At 47.1% G+C, this 25289-nt stretch overlaps 1 protein-coding gene across 9 annotated transcripts in view; it reads left to right on the top strand.

Annotated features, from left to right (window-relative positions):
• sox5 (SRY-box transcription factor 5) overlaps positions 1–25289 on the top strand; it is a 202307-nt gene that overhangs the window by 91247 nt on the left and 85771 nt on the right. The gene's annotated exons all lie outside the window — the stretch shown is intronic.

The raw sequence follows: 25289 nt of genomic DNA, 5'->3' as shown, positions 1-25289 counted from the left end.
TCAAACTCTAACCGTTGGCTTCCAGCACCTACACACACGTCTCTCTCTTCTTCCCCCCCGCTGTGCTACACTTTTGACAGAATTAATCAACTTAGGTGTAGTCATAATAACTTTCTCCTTTTCATTTTTGGCGTGGTCTTATAGTCGCAACACTGTGGCCACAGGTCTGCAGCTGCAGTAAACATCTCTTTCCGTCTCTCTTTGTGTCTCTTGCCCTCTTTCTCTCTCCCCCTGTCAGACTTGCTAATGCTATCGATCCTTATTGGAAACAGGACAGAACCATCTCCAGATAAGAAGACAATGCTTGCAGCGGCGCATGGATTTCTTCCTGGTGCTCTGAGAGGTGTGTTGCAGGCTTTATTGGAGTTCACGGGGTTCTCACAATCTGTTGTCTTACACGCCGTATTGACAACCTCCTCTGGGCTCAGTCTGTTTTCATCAAAGAGGACGGCAAATTATGGTGTGTGCGTGCGTGTGTATGTGTGTGTGTATGTGTGTGTGTGCGTGATTAAATGTTTGTACCTCAGATGCGTTTCTTTTAATTTTTAAGGTATTATTTCTTCTCTTTTTGGGGGGAGGGGGGGGTTGGAGGGGCATTTCTGTTTGCAACAAAGGTTGTGCAGTTCATTTATCTCATGTCAGGATCCCAGACAATGCAACCGCAGTGTCAAGGTTGGCAGAGACGGTTGCCTTGACGACGCTGGCAAACAATCTCTCAGATCTGGGCGCTCGCTCTCTCTCTCCTCTCTAAGAGGAAGGGAGGCTTTTTTAGACGGAGGAGCGGAGCGAGGCGGCTTTATTTTATTTATTTACTTTCGGGTTTCGCCAGTAGAGTGGTTGATATTGATCGAGAATCGAACCCATGTCGCTCTGTACAGAGGCCTAATGCACTCGCGAACCAGAGAAAGATGGAAAGCGAGGGAGGAACAAAAAGGATGACCAGCTACGGTGTATCACGGTGGGGGGAAGAAAAAAAAAAACCCAACAAAACCGAGCGATTGAGACGAGAAGAAAAAGAGATTGGAGACGAGGAGGAAAACTGCGTCTGAGGAGCAAATCAATTAGGCCCTCGCACTCGCCAAAGGAGCTCGTGTGCGTCCAAACACTTGCGCTCGCGACGAAGCAGGCAACAGTCTGCAGGTTGAGGCGCACACGGCGTGAGCGCTACCTGCTCAGCCGGAGCCCGGCGGGCAGGAGCGAGAGCGCTTACGTGAAACGTGTTGAGCCCTCTCAGGTAATTACGTCTCCATGCTAATGTCTAATTAGACGGCTCCGAGGGGACTCATCTGCACTGCATTAATTAATGCAGTCAATCCAGAACTTGGATGTGCGCGCGCGCACACACACACACACACACACACACACAAAGGCAAATACTCACATGCACACATCCCGCTGCATCGACCTGCATATGTGTTTTTGTGTGACAGAGGAGGGGGGGTAGAAATCAATCAGGTCTTTACACTACTGCTACCTGTGTGTGTGTGTGTGTGTGTGTGTGTGTGTGTGTGTGTATGTGTCTGTGTGCAGTCAGGGCTCTGACAAGGAAATGAGCTCATACACATGTAAACACCTCGAATGAGGATAATTAGTTTGCTAATGCCGTCCGTCGTGGCTGTTTTGTGTCAATATTTGCGCAAAGATAAAAGTGGGGGAAGACATCAAACTGACTAAAAGAAATAACCGAGCGTTCACCGTGAAGGTTGGACAGCTTGCTCAGCGGACTCGAACTGCAGCGCGAGTAGGAATCGAATATTTTTTGATGATCAATTAATCGTTGTGAGTCATCGTTCGTGGAGAAATGCCAGATGAGTTGATCGGTTCAGCCCTTCAAATGTGGGCATTTCCTGTTGTCGCTTGTCTTTACGATCGTGTACTCGATGTCTTCGGGCTTTTCGCGGTCATCCTGTAGTTCAGGAAACTTGAGTGGGCTGTTTTATTGACTTGTGTTTTCGGACTTTTCTCTGTGCTCAGCGCTGGAGGATAGTTTTTACCTCTTCGGGCCTCCAAGGAATTATTCAATTGAATCAAGAAGGAAAGTCACTCTTTGGCCGAAAGACTCACACTCACTGTTGCCAGTTGGGAAATTGTGCTACTTAAAAAAATGTTTTTAACTGCGAGTAAAAATTGCCAACAATACCGAAGTCATGATATTATATTTACATCCAGGTTTTTCTATTCCAACCATTATTCTCTCATATAGCTCTGTGACAAGACATTTATGATTCAGGCTTTTATTTAAATTATTGTAACTGTGGTTTTCTTTTCTTTTATTAGCCGAGGTAATGGGCACTACTGAGATTTCAGTTCAGCCTCCCGACACAAAATATAGATTTTAACTTGAGTCCCCAGCCTCCTCGTGATGCCGTTTGGTGCTGTGGGACCTCGGAGATCAACTTTGACCCTTAACTTTATCCCCCTACGTCACCCAGGAAGCTGCTAAGATCCCCTGACGGCGCCCTGCCTCGCGTGTTTGCATGTGTCTGTGCGGTATGTGTGTCTGCGGTAATCTACTGACCCCGGGGTTGTACAGTAGTCATGAGAGGTAACTACACTAATTCACTGTCCCACTGTGAACGTCTGCTGTAATTAAGGCCAACTAATCAGACGGGTCATGCCTCTGCGTTGCCTCTTCACTCCCGCTCTCCCACTGAAACACACTCAATGTGTTTATTAGGACGGTGTGCGTGTATGTGTGTGTGTGCACTTAAATAAAGCACAGCCTCCAGTGTGCCGGAAAAACAGGTATCCTTTAAAAAAATGAGTCTTATGAGTGTCTAAACTGAGCTCCTTCACCTTCTAAAGCATCCAGCTGATGGGAATGGGCATTACTCAGTTATCTTCCTATATTCTGAACCATTCAGAAGGAAAATGACTCGTGTGTGTGTGTGTGTGTGTGTGTGTGTGTGTATTTTTCTGGCCGTCGCCTGTTCATCATATTCATGTATTCATATTTCACCTAAATGGAAACGGAGGGCCTCTTTGACGTACTGTAAGGGAATCTCCTCCGCCGCTGAGGCGGCGTATATATCTCCATCAGGCCACACCATGCACAAATGTGGCTCGCTAATTACAGCCATATAAATCAGCAGCCGTAATTATGCTAATTAGACTGCTAACTTCCCCGCAGAAGCCTACACAAACAAAGGCGTCGGTATCGGATGATGCGGCGCGTTAACGAGCTTGTCAACTTATCTGACGCGCGCTAATTACTCCGCGAGACTCCGCTGCGTTTGGGAGGAGGAAGTTGCGTAAGAGTCGCCGGCTTTAAAGGTTGCAGAGCTTCCGCCCGTCACCCCCCCCTCGCCCTCCAGCCCCCCGGCGCCTGTGTCTTTCAATTTGGGCCTCACTTCAGTTTTTATCGGCATCACTCACTTAGTTTAATCACTTCGATTGGGATGCAGGTGTCTCATACATTTGGTTTCAAGCCTCATTGCTCATGCACACATTAAACAAGTTTTATTTCCTTTTTTTTTTTATCCTTTCATCAGTGCATTTGAGTTTATAAAAAAAACAACAAATAAAACATTCATATTGAAATTCCCCTCTCGTTAGCCACGGCTGATCGGGTTGTAATTGAAATGCTTGAGCCGTGGCGTCCTCGCATAGAGGACTCAATTCAGCGACACAGATCAGAAGTTATGCGCTGATGAAGCCTCCCGACGCTTCATATGCTGTCGGAGGCTGCACAGGTGGTCACGCTACACGCCACCTGCGCAGACCTTTCAAATCAATCTGCGCATTTAAATACATTAACTACACCTATAAAGTAACTCTGAACAAACAAAACATCTAAGTGGGCACATCTGTGTTTATGTGGGTTTTTATATTTATATTTGTGTGTGTGTGTGTGTGTGTGTGTCTGTGTGTGTGAGAGCCTCAGGTGTTGAGCAGCACAACACAAGCTACCAGCCGCTTTTACACACGTGCCGACAATCATGGACACACACACGCACACACACTCCTCTCAGAGACTCTCCTGAATATCAACATTTGCTTCCCTGTGTGTCTCTGTGTGTGTGTGTGTGTGTGTGTCTGTCTGCGTGATCGCTGGCTCTGTGCTTGTGTGTCAGATGAACTGCTCCGGAGCCACGGTGCTTGTTGAACTTGATTGTCGATTAAAAAAATAAAGAAAAGTCACCTGATCTGATCAGCTGATGAGCTTTCAGTCGGACCAATCAGCAGAGGGCGTGCAGGACTTCAGATACTCATACATGTGTGAGTGTACGTCTCCATTTCTCTCAGCTTTTCATACCTGGTGGGCAGCAGATAACCCCAAAAGGATGCTTGTCATCCGTCAAGCAGCCTCACGCAACTTGCCTGTCGCGATGGTGTCTCTTAGTCTCTTGTTGCCGCTCAGAGTTGCTCAAAATGTTGCTCTGTGCATGACTACCACCTGCTGTCTACCTCCGTCTCCTCCCTCCATCCTGCCACGCTCCCTCTCCTCGCCTCCTCTACCTTCCTCTGACTGCCGCGCGCTCGGCCCTGTTTTCCTTCCACTCTGACAACTATTTAATGTCGTCTAACGAGACCTGATGAACACAACTGTGCGGCAGCAGCAATTCATCACTGGTATCCAGACACTCCCCGCTATTTCCTTCTGATTTTCCAGGCCTCTGTTTGGATATGTGACGACGGGGCCTATATCCTACCCGTATCGTAATTATTTTGCCTCTTATTACATGAATAGGTCCTCTCCTCTTTCCTCTTGTTTTCTCCTCTCCTCTTTCCTTTTGTTGCCCCCTCTCCTCTCTCTCTCCCTCAGTCTGTGTCTCTGTTCAGTATGCTGTGCTGAGAGGGCATCATTACGGCGCCCGTATTTGAGTCATTTTGATTTAAGCAGCCAGACAATGGCCTGTTGATTGAAGCAACCAGAAGGCAGACAATAGGGTTCAATGCTACATAATGCGCCACCATTTTTTCTGAGCTCCCCGTTTTCAGAAAAGGGCCCCGGCTCTCCATTGTGCCTCTCCCGGAGGGAAAAAATGGTGCTTGGGGAGGAGGAATATTTTCCCGTGGTATGTCATTATTTTGCAAATTTCTATTATCTCATCATGTTGTCTTCATTGTAATTGCAGCTAATTAGGAGGCTAGTTAGAAGCCCGGGCTTTGAGGCTGGCTCGGCTGCTGAAAGGAGCCCACCGATTATGGCCCCGACAAGAGAGGAAGCAGGAGAAAAGGGGAGATTAATGCTGTTACCCAGGAGACACTGGCTTCCATCTGCGGGGAACAATGCAGTTTTGTTTTCTCCGGGATCCTGCTCAGATCAACAGAATGGGCTCGCTCTGCTCGGCGACAATGCCCAATTCTGTCTTACCGGGGCTCGGGTGAACACCCCCCTCTCTCTTCTCCTCACCTACCCTGCTCCCCCGCCACTCCAGTCACTTTACCTTCCCTCCTTCCTCCTCCTCCTCCTCCTCCTCCTCCGTCCCTCCCCTCCGTCACTCTCAGCACCGTTTCCTGCGTTCAGCGGCCCCTGACTAAAAAGCTTAGCGCCCTCCGCGAGCCAGCCAGCGCCGGTGACTGAGAGCTCTCACACACCCCCAGGATCAGATGAAAGCGGCGCGATGTGTGGATAGAGTTCCCAGGTTGCAGGAGGTCGTGGCCTTGTCACACACTGAGCCGCGAGGTTTTTTCACTCCCCAATCCCCGCCGAGCTCCAGAGCACTTAATGAAATAATATACTCTGTCGCTTTTGCTCTTTCTTCTCCCCCTCCCCCCCTCCTCCCTGCACCCCCTCCGTTTCCTCCCTCGCCACACCGACCCCTCCCGCCTCCCTCACCGGGCTGAGGCGGGCCCCCTTGTCTCAGAGCGGGGGCCCCGGGGCCCCTAGACACCTTCTTTGGAAAGAGAAGGAGGGAGCACAATGAGAGAGGGAGCCGAGTTTGGTACAGTACAAACACACACGGAGCACAAGCAGGCTAGGAGAAATGAAAGGCCTTTGTCTGGCTTTGTCAGGGGGGAAAGGGACACTGAGAAAGAGGGAGAGCGAGCGCTTATGGATCGAGAGAGACAAAGAGAAGGAGACAGAGAGAGGGAGGAGATAGCGGGCTGGATCACATGACTCGGAGCATTGTGATCCTGAGTGAGAGGTTTTGGAGCAGAGCATCTCTCCATCTGGTCTACAAGAGAAAAAAAAGGGAGAGAAGGATAGGAAAAACAGGAGAGAGAGAGAAGAGAGAGAGAGAGAGAGAACAAACAGAGAGAGAGAATGAGAGAAAGTATTGAGTAAGTGCCAGCGACATCTGCTCCCGTGGGCACAACAATGAAACTCCCTCTAGATCAGCCTCACACCATATATGCTCGCACAATGCATCGGTCTCAAATAAATATGTGTGTTTTTGTGTGTGTGTGTGTGTGTGCTTGGTTGTGGCGCAACGCCCGCCAGCACTGATTTGTTAAACATTCACCTACACACAATCCAAATTAGCTCAACGCATAGACTGTGTCTTCTCATCTCGGGTCCTTCTCTTCAGTCTCGTTCATTTGGGGTGTTTTGACTCTTCTTCACAGGTTCAGGGGTGAAATGACGCCGAGTGGAGTTTGTAGTGCGTTCTGCAAACTCCTCAATATTCCCTCTTTGCATTGACAAATAAGTGGTGGTGGATGATTCTTCAAAGGGAGAATAGGATCCTCCGATGTGACTCACACTTTTATTGTATGCCCGCTTCTACTTAGGACTCCAGATGCTTATTTAATACTTCCATGTGCTCTCACTTTTTAAACGTTGTTTCTCATTATTCGCATAGTCTGTTTTCATGCAATCTGCCTTTTTAATAGTCCATAAGTCCAAACACAGGAAAGTGTTGCGTGGTGTTGTACGAAACAGCCTACTTGAGCATCTTGTTTGGAAGTAATTGCTGCCGAAGTTGTCTCGGTGATTTGACCTGTTAAATCCATACCATAATAAATGGTAAATACCAGTTGTTTCGCAGCAAAGAATAAGAAAGCCGTATGGCTCAGATATGGTGCCATATTGTGCCATATGAAGATGAATACGCATAGGATTTGAACATCTCTACATAGCAGCCACACATCCTGTGATTATGAGCCAAACAAACGCTGCTGGTACAAGTAACCGTTTTCCCTGTGAGATCGTATACATTGAAAGAAATCTGTGCAGATCCTCGCCGTGTTATTCTTTCAGATATCTTCCCTTTTGTACACAACAAAATGCTTTGTATATATTTTGTCTGTCAAGTGTTTTTTGGCCAAGTACTGGCTGAGGGACGATTGAAGAGAAAAAGGACTGTTTTTCTCTCCCACCACCTCACCAATTGGGCTTTTGAAAAGTTGGAACCGAATAGTTGGGAAGTTATGTACCTGCTTTTAAAAAAAAAAAGAGGAAAAAAGAAGCAACAAAACTTTAATCAAACAGCTTGAAATCCTAACAGATTCTGAAAGCGCGCAGACAAGGTAATCTGTGTTGTTTAGGGACCGCCGTGCCCCACTCGCCATTTATCTTTGTGGGGGAAAATTTCTCCCTGTTGCGTTTACTGTGTAGTCAAAGTGGAGAGGGCGAAACGCTACTCTCTAATTTTGCATGTCATCTCCCTCCAAATCGCTTCAAAGATGAGGCCCTTGCCAAAGATTTCCTCCCTTTTTTCTCCTCGCATTTTTCCTTTTCTCTCTTTCTTTCTGCGCCTTTTCTAGTTTCCCAGAGTTGCCGTTGTCGTCGGCGCTCGGCGCCAGGAAATCGCGGGCATCTGAACAGCAGCACACAATGTCGTAAAAAAAAAAAAAAAAGGGCTCTAGAGTTTTACTTTCAGATGTCACTCCAATAGCACACATCTGCTACGTGCCGTGCATCTGCTAGGCTCTCCCGTCTCAGAGAGCCGGCAGCGCTGATTGAACTGAAGACAGAAAACATCCTCATTATCGCGAGCGGCGAGCGAGCTGGGCTCCCCAACAACCCGTTTAATGCATTCACTCACTTAACATGGACGTGCACATACAGATACAGGCATGTGCATGTCGACAAAGCCAGGCAGCCTGCACACACACACACATATACACACACTGCTTCTGTGCCAATGGCCCGTGTTGTCAGAGACGATAGTATTACACCGCCACTGTATCGGTGCGTACTGTACTGAGGTCCGTCCTCTCTGTGCTGGATATTCTAGTCAGATCTGACACAAAAACAACAATATAAAAACATAAATGGCACTTTGACATGTTTATTTAGTTTTACCCATATCCAAGTCATTCATTATGCCGTTAAAAGAAAGCATCAGACACATTTTATACACCCTGTTTCATTGAGCTTTTTGCAATGCTCTTTTTCATTGTGTGGTTCTTTACCTAACTATAATGATTAAACCCATTGAAGCGTTACCTGTTCACAATTTTAAATGCTCTAGAAAAATGTAATTTCTTTTCATATATGTTCACATCACAGGATGTAATTTCTCCCCTTAGTGGCCATCTCAACACTCTTTTACTCTTTTGCCGTCAGATAGTTTTGACAGGTCACAAGGTATCTGAAGACATTTTCCTGGAAGTCGATCACAGGGGTTATTATTGGGCTGATATGAAGTTTGGAGGACGTGTTGTGTGGCCAATAAAACTCTTTCATGTGGTTGTTTTGGCCTTTGTCGTGAAAGAGTACATGCGATAAATGGATTATGGCCAAATAAGTTTTGATGTGGCGAACATTGAACCCTCATGACACCAACAGACTTAACAAGCTGGTTAAGAAAGCCGGCTCCATCATCGGCTGCAAGCAGGAGCATTTGGAACAGGTGGTGGAGAGGAGGACACTAAAGAAACTATTGTCCATATTAGACAACTCGGACCACCCTCTCCACCAGCTCCTGCAGGGTCAGCGGAGCACTTTTTCAAAAAGACTCATCACGCTCCGCTGCCACAAGGACCGCTACAGGAAGGCATTCCTACCCTCGGCCATAAGGCTACACAATAAATCCCTTGAGTCCAGATCCGTGGACTAAGTCACACTGTACACTGTACATGTATATAGATATGCTGATGTATATATGTTATGTATGCTGCATACATATATTTTGCATTTTGCACATTTCAGTTTACATTTAATTTAAATCAAACCTCTGAATACACTGAATACACTAATTTATCCTCCGAATACACTGCTGTGTTTTGCTTGTTGTGTATGTTTTGCACATGTGTATGTGTATATGTATGTGTACATGTGTGTATGTATGTATGTATGTATGTATGTATGCATGCATGCATGCATGCATATGTATGTATGTGTATGTATGTATGTGTGTATGCGTGTGTATGTATATAGATATGTATGTATATATGTGTACATGTATGTGCGTGGGCCACGGGTGGGTGTGTATGTGTAGGTATGTGTATGTATGTATATATGTATATGTATATGTTTGTATATATGTATATGTATGTGTATGTGTATATGTATGTATGTGTGTATATATGCATGTGTAGATATGTATGTATGTGTGTATGTATATGTGTGCGGGTGTATGTATATATATATATATATGTATCCATTCCGCTTGCTTGCATGTATGTGTATATATATGTTTATACTTATTTCTTACTTATGCATACATCTGTTACCCGCTGTTCCTGTTATTATTTATTTTATTTTATCATCTGTGTGTTTAACTTAGTTTACGGCATTGGGATGCTGCTAGTACGACAAAAAATTTCTCCTTGGAGATTAATAAAGTACTTTTCATTCATTCATTCATGACTGAGCAGCTGTTTGTGCTGCCGGAACCATCACTACACACATTTGTGTGTGTGTATTGTGTCTTTGTCTCTGGACAGCGGGAAACATGGCCGCTATTAGCTGCCATAAAAGAACAATTAAACATTTGCCCAATTGAAACTAATTCCTGAACACCTCTCCCCCTTTTCCTCTGGTCCATTAATGAAACGGTGACTTGTTTGTCTCCGTTTTGCAACTTCTTCTTTATCTTCTCTTTTTCTTGGCGTAAAGCCGAGAGCCAGTGCTGCCGGCCTCCGACCAGACTACGCGGCCGAGTTCATTGGTTCCAAACCAGTAGATGGAAATGCGTCCAATTCGCGTGACAATTGATCGGTAGCAGGGTGAATCTCCAGAGTCTCCTCTCGTGGGATTCATAATGTTCCGGTGGATTAATCTGTATTTTGATATCAATATCTCTTATCTGATGCACACGTTAATGTCCGCGTTGGTACTTCCAGGCCGTGTTGGGACGCCTGAACTGGCAGCAACCTTGAGATTCCAACCAGGTAGCATGAAACCCGCTTCGTCTTGAGGTGACGTCAGCCTCTGGGTACAAGCTGAGCAATCAGTGACTGTCAAGGAAAATCTGGAGTGGCGCTGAGGGTGGCCAATCAGATTTCGCCGCACGACCGCCTCCCGTCCCCACCCGTTAGACCCCACCAGCATATCATGGAGGATGCCGCCCGCTCCGTCTCATCGCAGGCCTCGGCAGCTGAAGGGAGCCGTGGCTTCTCACCCTCACCTACTGACGCAGTGGTGATTAGTGGTAACTGTGGCAACCGTCGCTAGTGTCAGACTTTAATGGCCACATTTCCAGGCCCGCCGCCAGTGTGAAACAAAGCCTTTCCTCGTCCTCTGCTAATAACTGCCCCTTCTCTGACTCAGTGTCACTATTCAACAGATCCGCCATCCCTTCACTTGGACCTCGGTTTGGTAGTTTGTCTCGTTTGTTTTTGATTCCTCGACTGCTTCGGGAACGCTCGCCCTCGATGCCGAGTCGTCTTGACGCGGCGTCGGCCCCTTTCCTGTGCCTCAATGCAGAAGAAGTCTGCCAAAACCTCCGCTGCTTCCTCCGCACAACAACAACAAAAAATATCTTAAAAAAAAAAAAAAAAATCCCCGTCACACGCGTCCTCAGACAGGCCGATTAGGAAGGATTTATGAAACCAGGGTGAGGGGTGGCAGAAGTGAGCAGGGAAGTGTGCCAATGCAGCCGGCGGCGTTTGAGTGTGTGTAAGCTGTATTAGCTGGCCGGGGTCAGCGGGGGCGACGCCGTCCACCAGGTTAATGGCTGCAGAATGAACCGAGGACGCAGCAGTCGAGTGATAACAGGGCTGGGGGTTAGAAGAGGGAGGAGGGAGGAGAGGGGTTGAGAGGAGGGTGGGATTAGGGAAGGATGAAACAGAAAACGATAAAGAAGGAGAAGGCAAGGAGACGAGGGTATAGCATCCGTTTCAGGTGCAGCGGGGAGAGAGCGGGCTGGGTGAAAATAAAGAGAGAGAGAGCGAGAGAGAGGCAGAGCGACGGTGGAGGGATGACGGCGAGAGATGAGAGGAAATGAATCGATACGTAATGACAGAGGTGAGGAGAGTAATAGAGGTAAAGGAGGGCAACTGATAAGGAAAGGAGTGATAAGGAGCTGAGGGAGGAGTTCGAGGAAGGAGATTTCTTCCAGCTCCGCACTGAACAACAGAGTCTCATGACAAACATGTCAGACGGGGCATCCAGTAAATCAGTTTACTTTTTTTATGGGCAGCACCAGCCCGCCTGTGAAAACAGTTTGTTAATGTCTTATGACGCTCCGGAGGAAACAACGGGAGGCCTGTGTCCCAAACGTGATGCGGGGAGTTTGGTCGTTTAATAACAGGACGGAGTCGCGTTGTGAGAAGAGTTCATGACCAAAAGTCACGGCCTCGTTCGAACGCCTCTCGATTTCACAGACCCGCAAATATCTAATAATTCTCTGAATTTCCTTCAAATGGATTCTAGTCGGGCTGAAACACAGAATATCAGCATGTCCTCAAGGTGTTATCCTGCTCTTCTCTGTTCAAGTCGCCGCTTCTCCCAGAAACAGAGCAGCCAATATCAGTAGCGGGTTCAACAAGTTTGGGACTGCCGAACACACACAGACACACACACACACACACACTAATGCGACAGTAAGTTGAATTGAACAAGTGCGTGTGAATTAATTACTGATTATCACAATTTAACCTGCAGGTTCTCGATGAACGCTTTTCTCTGTGAAATGTGAGAAACACTCAAAGAGATGCGCTATAAACAGCGCCTTGTCTTCCTCTTTTGCTTATAAAATGCTAACTGAAATGAGATATTGACGATCAAAATAGGTTCTGTGAACTAATCTGGTTAGCACATCATAGGATCACTTCTGCCTGTCTTTGGCAGGGGAGAAGTGACGCAGATTGAAATGAAATGTTACTTCGCCGTGTGTGATGTTGGTGTGAATCCACTTTTCCCTCTTGCCACGGGGGAAGAGTTGTGCAACATGTTTTTGATTTCCATTGAAATGCTTTGCGGCTCGGCATTAATAATTCACCTTCACATTAGAAAGCGTGGGGCCTTCCTACGACGAGAGCGGGAACCCAGGCGCTGATACGACACGGCAGAAACGATGACATCGTGGTACCTTTACTTTGTGTCCGTCATCGTGGCAGCGAGCAGCCGATGCTTCCCCGCTACGCTATAGCAGCCTCACGGTCGCGGTGTGGAAAGTCCATTTGACTTTCTTCACGCCGGCAGCCCGCGTCGCAGCCCGCGATCCCACACACACACACACACTGTTTGTCCTCACTTCTGGAAAGTAGGTGCATTCAAATGTTTTTGGATGGCGCTGCCTCATTACAGTGCCAGATTGATGTCAGAATAACTTATGCATACGAGACGAACAGTGCGACGGGCAAATTAGGCTTAACCTTATTGCCTTAAAGAGCATTCCACATCAAGAAGAGCGATCGTCTTCTTTTTTTAATGATACATTCAAATGTTTTTATGTAAATATCGTTCTATTTACATCGCAAGTGAGTTGAGCGAGTCCCCCGGTAGACAATTCGTAGCGCAAGGTGAAGACGAGAGGAGAATCAGAACCTCTGGACGGGTTAAATGATTACATTCCTGCTCGGAGAACAACCGTGTGTGTGTGTGTGTGTGCGAGTGTGTGTGTGTGTGTGTGTGTCCCTGTCCGCGGCCTAATGACGGCGCTGTCTGCAGAGAGCGGAACACGGGAGGGAATTAGTCGTCATTGCATATCAAAGGCTCAGCCATTAGAGACGTAGGGTAGGGTCCTCCTAATGAGAGAGGGGTACCGGTGTTTGTGCTGGTGTGTGTGCGTGTGTGTGGGAGTGTGTAGCGCCGAGGTCACAGTACGTGCATACTTAAGACACCTTCAAACGCGGCCCGCTTTTTTTTTTTGTTTCTCCTTCTTTTTCTTTCTTTTTTCGGGAGCTGGGTTGCTGATCGCCAATGCGCGCAAACATCCAGCATAATTCAGAGAAACACGCGCGGCATTAATATATACATGTGTAGACGCACACCGTGTTGCCAGGGCCCCCTCTGGCAGGCCTCGCCGTGCCTCTCAGTGTGGCACGGCGTGGGCAGAGGTGCCAGCGAGATGCCAGGGCTTTGTGTGCCACGCTAGATCAACGCCAGACGCACGAGCACACAACGCGCCCAGGGGCACGGCAACTCACCCACCTACACCTTCCACCCATCCATCCAGCCATCTCCCCCTATGTGTTTACCTCATCCTCTCTTCCCTCTCTTTATGTCTCTGTGTAGATGTGTGTGCCCGCGCTTGTGTGTGTGTGTGTGTGTGTGTGTGTGCGCGTTCATGTAGGCTGATTGGCGATGCCCTCTGTGCCATCTGCAGCAACCCCCACACCCACCTCCCACCCTTCCCACTCATCACAAGGGTGGGCTTAACCATCTGTGTGCCAGTGTGTTCCCACAGTGAGAAAAGGGGGACTTTGAAAGGAGGTGAAGGGAGGGGGGGGGGTCGTCACAACAGACATAAAAAAATAAAAACAGCACGCTGTTCTGTAGGTTGAAGTATGAAGAAATGCTCGATAACATCAGGTGGCCCCGGCGTGCAGAACGCTGCCACGCGAGCACAGGCAAAGTCATCTCATGTACCACCAACGCAAAGGAGCTCATAGCGCACAGTATGCTCGCGGCATATACATGTATACACATGCACATATATATATTTATCATTTCGGCTTGAAGCTGCATTCCAGTGGGAGTCCGGGAAAGCAGCAGCTGAACAAGTGTCAACAAATCCACGAGCTGCAACATTATGGGGAGTCAACGGGAGAGAGCCAGGGGTCAACGCCGCGGCGCTCTGATCGTGTTCCTTTGGGCAAAGACGGCTCACGGGTGGAGGCACACACAAACTGAGGCCGCATTTTACTCACCAACACGGAGGGTTTGTTCAAATGAGCGCGCGTGTGTTTGTGCAGCCATGGATGCCTTAACAATAAAGTTAAGGCATCCATGGCTGCACAAACACACGCATGAAAACATTTTTCAGAAGCGTTCACACCAAACCTGTGTGAGTCAGTTCAAGTGTGCTCTCGGGCTGTTGTGAAAGCTGTCACCAGAACTCTGGGGCAGATTAAACGGCCGGATTGTGACCACGCTTTTTTCTTGTAAATTCAGTTTGTGGTATGAACTGAAACAGACCAATTTGTTCTATGACAGTCGATATGTCATTTAGTTTGGAAGAGGCTGGTCTTCTTAGTAGCCCAAATGAATTACAGACAGAACAAAAATAGCTATTTGGAGCCTATTAAATTATCTTTAACCAGATTATTTTCAAAAATAACTTCAGACTTCAGTCTGAGCGAGAGGACCAGCATGCACCTAGGCGTACTCATATGATTTCTGAGAATAGAAAAGGCCCCGCAGGGCGGCAGACTAACTTTTCCACTGGCAGCACAGATGCTGTACCAACTCTCTCAGTCGGTCGCACAAGCACATGATCCGGTCGCACCCTTTCATTAATCCAGCGTGGTATTAATCAGTGCGCTGGCACAGCCGGGCTCTTCCGGCCTGCACTTTCAGGTGTGGCGTCTGAGTCGGGACCTGCCGTTGTCGCTCGCTCCCCACCCTCTCTCTCTCTCTCCTCTCTCTCTCTCTCTCCTCATTTTGCTTTTTACAATAATCAGCAGTCATACGCTTACTAGACCACTTTTTGTTTTTATATCCACCCACCCGACCCGTTTTGAGAGCCAATCCGCGACGGCCCAACCCACAAAGATAAGTGTTAGCATCCACCCGCCAACGACCCCAAGGGGCCCGAGATTTATAGCTTCAATTTCAAAAGTAAACCACTATTAAGTACATCTTTTGGCTATAAACTGTTGAGAAAGCCATCTTAAATCTAAAATTTGCGAGTTTTTTTCTTCCGTTTCGGCCTGTTTGTCATTATTCATAATAAAAAGTGGAGTCGCCGATTTGACGAACATTATTCCTCATCAGTGACTTGATGGTCAGCTGTGACGACAGAGAGCGTGAAGTACCAACACGGCACAATGCAGTGCAACATGATGTCGCCAGGATATGATCCCACATGTCCTGCCGATGATGAATGTCGCCAAAACTGTCCAACCAAGGTCTCCACTGTCAGTCCACGAGACCGTATGTTCACAGCTGTGAGTTCATTTGAAAAGTGCCAGTGTCAGTTAAAAACACAGCAAAAAAACAAAAAAAAAAGCTGAAATAACGTTTATTTTTTGCGTCTGGATCATGTGGAAAATGTAATCCACTGGAAAAAAAAAAACTGCAGTGGAAACCGGCTAAACCATGACGTACATGAAGCGTGTAAAAAGTCCAGTCGGTGGTGTGAAAGTGACCCGATCGCAAAGGTGTGAAAAGACTGTTGGGCAAAGCTCAAGTGTTTAATTCAACTAAGTATTAAATCAACTTACAGCAACAGAAGAAGTCTCCTCCATGACGGCACGTTATTTAAAGCAGCTACTTCTTGCCGGTGGGGATGTTTCATGCTCTTGGTTTCAGACTATGGACTTCATGTGCTGGACGCACGTTAAAGCAATATATAAATCTGATGCAAATAGCTTCTATAAAAAGTGGTGAGTTGTGGTTTGGTAACGCCGGCGTGTGGGAGAGCAGGCTTTATGCCGCTAAACGGTGGCTGCTGGGCTGAAAGATGTGAGAAGAGGAAACTGGCCACATCTGGAGTGGCCACGAGCCAACTGGCTAGTCGCCTTAAATCTCAAGCACTGTTATTATTTAAATTGTTTTTTCTGTTTTCGTTCCTCTAAATCCTTAACTATAGTTTTTACTCTCTTAAGTAGCCGTCTTACTTTGGCAGCCTTTTTTATGTCTCAAGTCGCGCTCCTCCCACCATCAAACGCGCACGGTCGCACACGTACAGAAATACTACGAACGCCTCCGTGCGCGCGCGCCGTGCACTACCTGCCCTTCTGTAAGCTACACACTCTCACACACGTCTGTGGCTATTGTTCTTTCTCACACATGGCCCTGAAGATGGGAGGAAAAAAAAACAAAATAGGACAAAAAAACTCTTAAGTGTCAAACCTCACACCCAGTCTGCTCTGCGATAAGATTAGATTTATTTCTCCAGCTGTGACATAGAAAATGGAAGTGGATTATTTAGTTAAAAAAAAAAAAAAAGAAATGACAGAATTAAATTAAAACTAGTAGGCGTTATTGTTAAGCAAGGAACAGAGGGGGCTTAAATATATAGGCTCAGCATCGCCCTCAGGCAGTGGATAGCACAATCTCCTCTCCTCTTGTTCTCACCAATGGACTTAAAAAACACATATAAACAGCCTTCCAGGACCACAAAGCCTGTGTAGAAAATCAGAAAATCATTTCCTCTACATTCGCTCTCTCTCTCCCTCTCTTTTCTTCTGTTCTCTCTGTCATCCCCCTTCTCCCTCAGAGCAAGTCCACAGGGGGCTGCCTGGGCGCATCAATCCAGGGTTGAGCTTGTGCCTTGACGTGGAGAAACACAAAGTGCAGAGATTTGGTGCATAAACATGTGTGCTCTTAAAAATATATATATATAAATATATATTTATATATAAAATACGGCTGCAGCGAGAGCAGAGAGGGGAACGATGCCAAATCCCCCCATTCAGCCTCAGACCGAAGGAGGCAGCATCCTGACAGCTTTGAGGTGGAGGGGGACTGGAGGGGGTTTAAGAGGAGGGAAAGAAGGGGAAGAATTAAAAAAGAGGGAGAGAGAGAGAGAGAGCAACTGTGATGGAGGAGGAGGAGGGAGATGAAGAGGTAGAGAGAACATCAGCTCCTGGGGATAAGAACAAAGCTCAGGGAGTCTCAAAGTGATAATCCGCTGTGTTTTCATATTTAAAGATGTTTTGCTCTTCCCTATCTCTGTGATATAATGAGACCGGGAGGCAACTTTTAGTTACTTTTGTAGGGTGGGGGGAAATTATACATCTATTGTCCCTGTGAGCAGGGAAATCAAACACCTTTTCAAGTTGCCTCCATCTCTCACCTCTCCCCCGCTCAGTACGTGCACAAAATAACTTGATTGCCATGAATATCCAAAATTAATGTAATTGTTCCATTAAAGGTTTGACTTTTGCAGTCATGAGTGAGCCCGGGGGGAATTTCACTGGCACAGACATCCCCATACCCAAATAACTGAGGAGAGTTGGGAGGTCAAAGGTCAAGGTGACTGTGATCTAACACAACGCCTTTTTTTGGGGCTTTTGCTCAGGAATTGAGATGCTCTGAGCCCCGCCCCTCGCCCCAAGCTCGTGGTGGTTAAGTGTTGAGTAATACCGATACTCGTTACCCGGAGAGGTTTGAAATCTGTGGAGCTAACGTGAGCGGAGTTCGTTAGCGAATCCTGAACAGGCATTAGCACCTATATGCTACGCAAGCTGCGCAAGAGTGTACAGTGAATGAACACACACGCTGTTTGTTCTTCTTCTTTTTAATAATAGTAGCAGTGAATGAAGACCTACTCGGCTTCACAGGAACAGCGTCGTGCCTTAATTTCACCCGGCAGGTGGAGTGCCGTTTGTGACAGTGTGGCCTCCATAAATCTCACAGCCTGCAGGAGGAGCAGCGGGGGGTGGGGCTTAGGGAAGGGTCAATTATGACAATTCTTCTCAAATGTCAAGTAGGATATAGTGATGAAGACATGTTGAACACACATGGATGTAAACTGCAACTTGCGGCATACATACATTCGTTTGTCCCGCCCGCAGAGGACTTTCTCGCTCTACGTCTGTTGCTTTCTATCTCACTGTGACGCAGATGTCCCGACGCGTCTCATGCAGCTGCTAAAGGACGCCCTTTGTGTCGGGATCGAGCCGCCGATGGCCGCCGATTTGACATTCTGGGCGTGAGGCCGGGCTGCAATTTAGGTCTTATTTCTGTAGTTTTCCCATTGCTACCTTTTGTGAGAAAACTGTTCCAGCCAAAGTCAGTCAAGCTGAGCAGAGAAATGAATGGAGAAAGAAAGAAAAGTGGTCAGACGGTTGCAACACTTTAGCTGGCTTATCTAAAGCTTTTACATTGTATTTGAAACAGAAAATGTTTGCAATAATCCCTCATTGTACAGGAAAACCATGAATGTGAGTCAAGTTGAACGAGGAAGTTGGTTTGTAAGCTTTTTATGCATGTTTTGAAATGAATGTTTCATAATGGTTCTTCCTCTGTCATATGTCTTTTGAGGTATTGTAGTGAAGCTAGTGAAAGACAAAGTTTTCCATCACGTTGGAGCTCCACTCAGCTGTCATTCAAAGATTTTGCCCGGGCTTGTTAATCTAAACATCTTAACTCTAAGATTTTAACATATTCCAACCATGTTCTGTACTCCCTCCTTTCTGCCGCCATCGCAGTCTCTGCTGCTTTACAACTTCAACCCTCCATCACCCTACCATCAGCCAAAAGACTGTCTGTGGCTCTCCAGGGGGAATCTCCAATTGGCTGCAATGTTTAGGGCTCTGTCCCTATAAATCCGTCTAATCGAAGGGTTCAACACCAAAGCCAAGTTGCTGCATTCTCACTTGATTGTCCTGGTGTTGTTCTCCCCAAGCAAGACATTGCTTCCAATGAGCAATGTGGGGTTCACCCAGAGAGCATTGCTGTAATCCCACAAGTGGGTGCTTGATGGATGAAGTCCTTGTCCATCTCTTTCTGCCGTTCGTCCTCACTGAATGGAGCCAAAGGATCTTTTCATTTATTCTCATTCTTAATTTTAGTCAGTCACGGCCTTTAGCTCTCCGTTAAGCAAAAGGAAAGTTCTCAGTCAGGTAGCACAACAATTGCAGTGTGTGTGTATGTGTGTGTGTGTGTGTGTGAGTGTGTGTAGGGTCATGAGTGCAAACTTTTTCTGTGTCTGTGTGTGTTTCTAAGATGTGCGGACGCTTATTTTTTGGGTAAATCATCCATTTTGTATTTATCTTCCCAGGCTAGTGATTCATTAACCCCGCTGTGACACAGACTCCCTTTCATGCACTTCCTGCATTGTCTGCACCAGCCGCTCGCTCTCTCACCGCACCGAAGATTACTAATAAATAAGTGACACTAGAAACAATCCATGTTCCCTCAGCTGTAATTAACTGACTTGATGTTTCCGAGGGAAAAATCCAGCTAATTAGGAACGAGTTAAGATTCGCACAAAGCGTACAGATCGCTAATTAATTTCCCACGCAGCCATTGTCGGCGCGGAGACAACAGCTTTGTTTACAGTGCGGCGTTCGCCGCGGCATCGGAAAGGTTTCCCGACGCGCTCGCACACGCGCCGCACTTCACATCAAGTAACCTTGAGCGGCGGCGGTGGCGGCGGAGAGAAACTCTCCGGGTAAGACAAATAGGGCGGCGGGCTAAAGCGATGTCAGTCGGGTGAGACAGGGAAAATAAATGATTATCCGAAAACAAGCGATGGTTCAGGGTAGGGTTAGCGTCTGAGTCGCGTTCGTACCTGGATATCCCAAAAGAGTGACTCCGGCGCGCACTCGCATTACCGAAGCAACCGGTGGCGGAGAGCAATTTGTCCGTCCGTCCTTTGGTCTCCACCTGCCCATTTATCTGTGCTCCTCTGCCTGCCCAGGCGGGGATTGATGGGTTTTGGAGGTGGAACCGACTCCAGATAGACACACGGGGGGGACGGGAGGAAAGAGACGCTGCTCAGCGTAAATGAACGCACATATGTCTACATCCATGTCAGCGCAAGTCGGTTCAAGTACCACAGGATAGCAGGTGTGTGTGTGTGTGTGTGTGTGTGTGTGTGTGTGTGTGTGTGTGTGTGGATGAGAGCGGCCTGAGCCCCCGCCTGTACTAAGAGGGCCCTGGCAGCAAGAGATAGCGGCTCTATCTTAATGGCTTCTGCCGCCTGCCACTCAGCCTTCAGACGAGGCCCTCCGCCTGCACGTGTCCCCCGACGATAAAGCCACTTCACAGGGGCTTGCGCCTGTCCACGCCGGCCTTACCTCTCTCCTCCTCTTCCAGGAAAGATGAGAGAGAGGGAGAGAGAGGAAAAGATGCCAGAGGTATTGATATATGAGCTCACCCTGCGGCTGAGACGAGCTGCGAGCGAGAGACTGGCGTGGCGTTGGGAGGGGGGGGGGGTCCAAATTGTTGATCATATTGTGCTTTTGAAAGACTCCTTGGGTGTTACCTGGAATATGCTATCTGATACAATGTCAAAAACAAAAGGTTTGTAGGGTAACAGTAAGACATGACGACATTTTTTTAAAAACTCATTTTATCCCACACAACGCTTTTTTTTTTTTTTTTTTTTTTTTTGGAAGCATTTCTCGACTGAAATGACGCGTTGCTTTCGACACCGGTCAAGTTTTCCATCTGGCTTTCTTTCCCTTGTTGTGTCTCGGTGTCACTAATGTATTAATGCTGGCGCGACTAAGCCGCGGTGGGTGCCAGCGTTATAACTGTCAGGTGACTGATGTAGTTATACTCCACTGTTTATCCCACTGGCAGCTGATCCTGAAGGGGAGCAGCACTGCTGTGTCCCCGTCAGCAGACTCATGCTGGATTTTGAACCATTCTGCAAAACAATGGATTGTGCTCACTTCAAATATGCAAGTGTTGAGTCAGTTGACATTGATTTGAGCTTCCGAAGAAAACCGACATAATCAGTTATTTCCCACGAGGACTTGTTGGCCGTTTCCAAGGTCAAGAATGAAGTGTTGGACCTCAGGCTTTGAGCCGCAAAAATAAGCCGGAGAGATGCTCAGAATAATGGAAAGTTTGGACATCAAGAAAACTCAACTACCTGAATCCGCTGACGAGGACAGTATCTGTATGGCAAATAGCACGTGGCTAGAGTTGAGTAAATGTTGTTGCTTTTTTTTGGGACGTAAACTCCGGCACACACACACCCATCCCTTCATCCTTCACAGCCCACACAAAGCACTCGCGTCTTCCTGTACTGGGGCTGAACATCGCATGTGCGCTGCAGGAACAAACAATACGAGGCTAATTCCTCTGCATGGAGCGCTCACTAATCAGTCAACATCAACCAGTCATTCACCGTTTTCATCTCTCAGTGAATGGCTGAACGCACGGTTTGAAATTTACAAGCAAAAAAAAAAATCGGCGCCGAATTTAGATTCACAGCACCACAGCAACGCTCGACGAGCCGCGCTCATTTCCTCTCCGATTTAAATGTAAACTGTCATTTTCGAGATGTGATCTCGCTCTTCCACAGGAAACCCTCTCAGGTCCAGAACCACTGATTTGCCACATTGTGTCCGACGTGTGCGTCCCCTCATTAGCATAATTTGTTGCGTGGCTCCTTGTGAAAATGTGTGGGTTATGATGGCATGTGTGACTGTGTGTGTGTCTGTGTGTGTGTGTGTGTGTCTTCAGCCTTCGGGGATTGTTTACTGCCGGTCTCTCTCTAACCCCTGCACATGGTCGGCCCCTAATGCACTACAGCTGTTAGGGTCCCGACACAGGGGCCTCCCATCAACGGTTTCTTTGTAATGGACTGTGCGTGCGTGCGTGTGTGTGTATGTGTGTGCGTGCGTGTGTACACGCTCGCTTTTCCGCATGTTTTTTTCCTGTGTTTGTGAATGACCGTGTGTTTTATCAAACATGAATGTGTGTATTTTACCGTTCCTTCTGGGAATTTTTTTTGCTCCTGTCTCTCTCTCTGATAGCACATTTTATTAGAGCGAGAGAGTGTGTGTGTGTGTGTGTGTGTTGCATATCCTGTCCTTATACTAGCAGCTTTGTGAAACCTCCATCGTGCTCGCGTCACCTCTCCCTCGTCCTTCTAAAAACACAGCTCGTGTTAAAGGACCTACGTATCACTTCACAGGCCTCTTTTGTTTCCCGCCCAGGTGAAACAGTCCCTTTTCATTTTCTTGCCGCTTGTTCTCTCACCGAGCACAATGCACTCCGGTGGCCTTGTTCATTCATATTCCTCAGCGATTTACTGCCGATGATGGCTTTCACCTGAGAGGCTGGTTACGCCTGCGCCTCTGTGCCGCCCCCGTGCCCGCTATATAATCCATTGTTCCAGCTAAAGAACCGCGGCTGAGTTTGTGGCAAAGTAAAGTCTAGCACAGCTTTTAGCCTTGCCCATTGTGCGACTGGTAATCATGGTAAACATCTCCTGAAAATGTGACGGGCAGGAGGCTCAGTCCCATTCTCTCAGCTGGTATTTCCAGGGTTGTGCCCAGGTCAGCGCCGCTCCGTCATGTTGGCCGATTGCCGCAGAGTCTGCCGCATAATGGCGAAATTAAGTTTCTATAATGCACAAATGAGGTTATCACTGGTTTTGCAGCTGTTTACAGGGTCAAGGAGAGATGCCGTTTCCAATCGGGGCCTCATTTGAGTCGTGGAATGCGATTAGATTTATCCCTCCCAGAGTATTCTCTCCGTTTGACCATGAATTTGATTCAAAAAACAGAAAACTAATGCCACTGATTGTTGTCGACATTCATATTGCTGTCTTGTAGAGAGCAGTGGATGTGTGTGCTCCTACATACAGAGGTAGGAATGTATTCCTGAGGAAGTTAGAGAGAGAGAGAGAGAGAGAGAGAGAGAGAGAGAGAGAGAGAGAGAGAGAGAGAATTAGGAACAGAGTTTTCGAATTAGAGGGAGGGAGAAAGAGAGAGAATTAAAGAGAGATAGTCAGAGAGTTTTAGAGTTAGAATGAGTTAAATAGTTAGAAAGTTAGAGAGGAAGAGAAAGAGAGAGAGAGAGTTAAGGAAAGAGAGAGAGAGAGAGAGAGAGATGTTTTCCCACCTAATTGTCATCAGCTACTAGATGCCTCCATCCTCAGCTCCACTACCTGTTGCTTTCTCATGTATCTAAAACACACATCACGCTCTATGCTCCCAAAATAAAAGAGTGCAGTGCTTCTCCATCCTCTCCACCAGCGGCTACTTGGTGAGGATTGGCAGGTCTGTGAATACAACTAACGCCAGACAATAACTGAGGTGACGTCTGTGATGTCATACGATGCAACAACTGGCACTGACTCGTCTGATAACGCCTGACTGACGACTCGAGGGAGAGTTTGTGTCGATGGGATGATGCGTTCCAGAAACCTTCAAGCTCACGGGGAATGAAAGTCCAGACAATTTCCCATCTGTGAAGGAGGATGGTGAGATCGTTTTGTCCACGAAAAGTTTCTAATTGTCGAAATATTGTGTGTGTGTGTGTTGTGTGTGTGTGTGTGTGTGTGCGAGAGAGAGAAACCATACAGTGTGACACACCATACAGTAGATGTGTGCTTGTCTACAGTAGGAGCTCGCTTTCTCTCCTCTTTCCCCTTCCATGTGTGTGTGTCAGTGTCTGAGTGTGTGTGTGTGTGTCAGTGCCTGAGTGTGTGTGTGTGTGTGTGTGTGTGTGTGTGTGTGTGTTAAAGTATCCCAGAAGTGGCAGTCTGTCAGCTCTGCTTTTCTCTGCACTCTCCAGAACAATAGCTGGATTGGCCGTATGTGTGACACGTAGACCACACACCCCTAATAGTGACTGACAGCACTATGGGCTACAAGCAGCATGCACTCTCTCTTTCTCTCTCTCTCACACACACACACACACACACACACACACACACACAAATATATACATGCACTCTACTGTACGTACACCTGAGGACACAATGGTTGCGTGTGATTGGTGAGGGTTTCAGTCAGTGTAAGCATGTGTGTGTGTGTGTGTGTGTGTGTGTGTGTGTGTGTGTGTGTGTGTGTGTGTGTGTGTGTGTGTGTGTTCGCCCATGCATGTGAGCTTGGGCATATGTTCTGTTGGAAGTGTTCAGCTGTCTTCTCGTAACAAAGCGGTTCCATGTCGCAAAATCAAATGTCTGCCTCTCGCTGCATCAAAACAAAGGGACAAAGGAAGGGAGCTCACGTCTGTTAAAACATTCATATTCCATCTCCTTTTTTTTTTTTTTTACGATGGCCATGAAGAAGAAAAACAAAAAAAAAAGGATCCTCGTGGGCCGGATGATGTGCATCACACCTGAATGGCTCGGCCTTGTCATTGTTCTGCACATATAAACATCCTATTCAAACTAATAGCTGCACGCGTTAGAATGACTGCATGTAACGACGGGAGTGGGCAGGAAACCCAACGCAAAGACACGGATGAATTTATACGAGCTAACAATGCAGCCCTTTAACAGTCAGGGTATGTTTTTCTATGTGTTTCTACTTCTTGGAAACAGGACTTCTCGATTAACGTTTATTGTCCGATCATAATGACAATCAGTAGGCGATAATAACTCGTAGTCACGCACTGGCATAGAAATGTGTTTTAACCCCTCGAGACAGTGCAGCAGTTCATTCTGAACTCTTCCAGCTCCGGACGCCTCGTGTTAATCTTGTGTCAAGGCTCGTTTTACGACCACTGTTCTGTTACTTTACTCTGTCAGCGGAGCCAATCATGTGAGGAGCATGGTGCGTGGTCGAAGTGGAGCGCACAACAGCTTCACTTTGCGAACAACAGTGGAACCAAAGCACCAGTAAAAGAGGCTGGAACAACACAAGTTAACCAATTAAGCGCGGGTGAGCGCAAAGTATTCGAAATATGTGGAAACGTGCAGCCCGACTGTACGTCAGGCTGGAACAGTGTGTCTATGGCGGCGTTTCAGTAATCCAATAACTGCTCCTTCTTTAGTCTGTGATGGTCGTCGCCCCCGATCACTCCAGATGAACTTTAAATATCCATCGGTATTTGAATGGAGGGTTCGTGCAGGTACACAGAATTACACACAGCCGTCTTCATGATTACGTCTTCAAACCCTGACTTTGAAAAGGACAAACTGGAAATAAGAGGCAATAACGTGAGGAGATATTAAACCTCACGGTGTGAACATCCAATAAGAGAATCATCCTGCTGTCGCTCTGCAGGCCTTGATAACAATATTGATCCACGGAGCAAAAAGTACACACTCTTCTCGTAATAGATCCACCGAGACGTTTGTGGCCAAATAGGAGCGATCAAAACAATGTGATTGAGGACAAATTCCCAAAATCTGCGGGTTTGAGCATCTCAGAGTGGAGAATTTGCTTGAATGTCTTTGTACTGCTGGTCCACCTGCATGGCA

This window comes from Clinocottus analis, unplaced genomic scaffold (genome assembly GCF_023055335.1).
Source record: "Clinocottus analis isolate CAN_PGR_092001 unplaced genomic scaffold, fCliAna1.0.p SCAF_20, whole genome shotgun sequence".
Classification (NCBI taxonomy): domain Eukaryota; kingdom Metazoa; phylum Chordata; class Actinopteri; order Perciformes; family Cottidae; genus Clinocottus; species Clinocottus analis.
The sequence above is the reverse complement of the archived record's forward strand: the minus strand, read 5'-3'. Positions and strand labels throughout refer to the sequence as shown.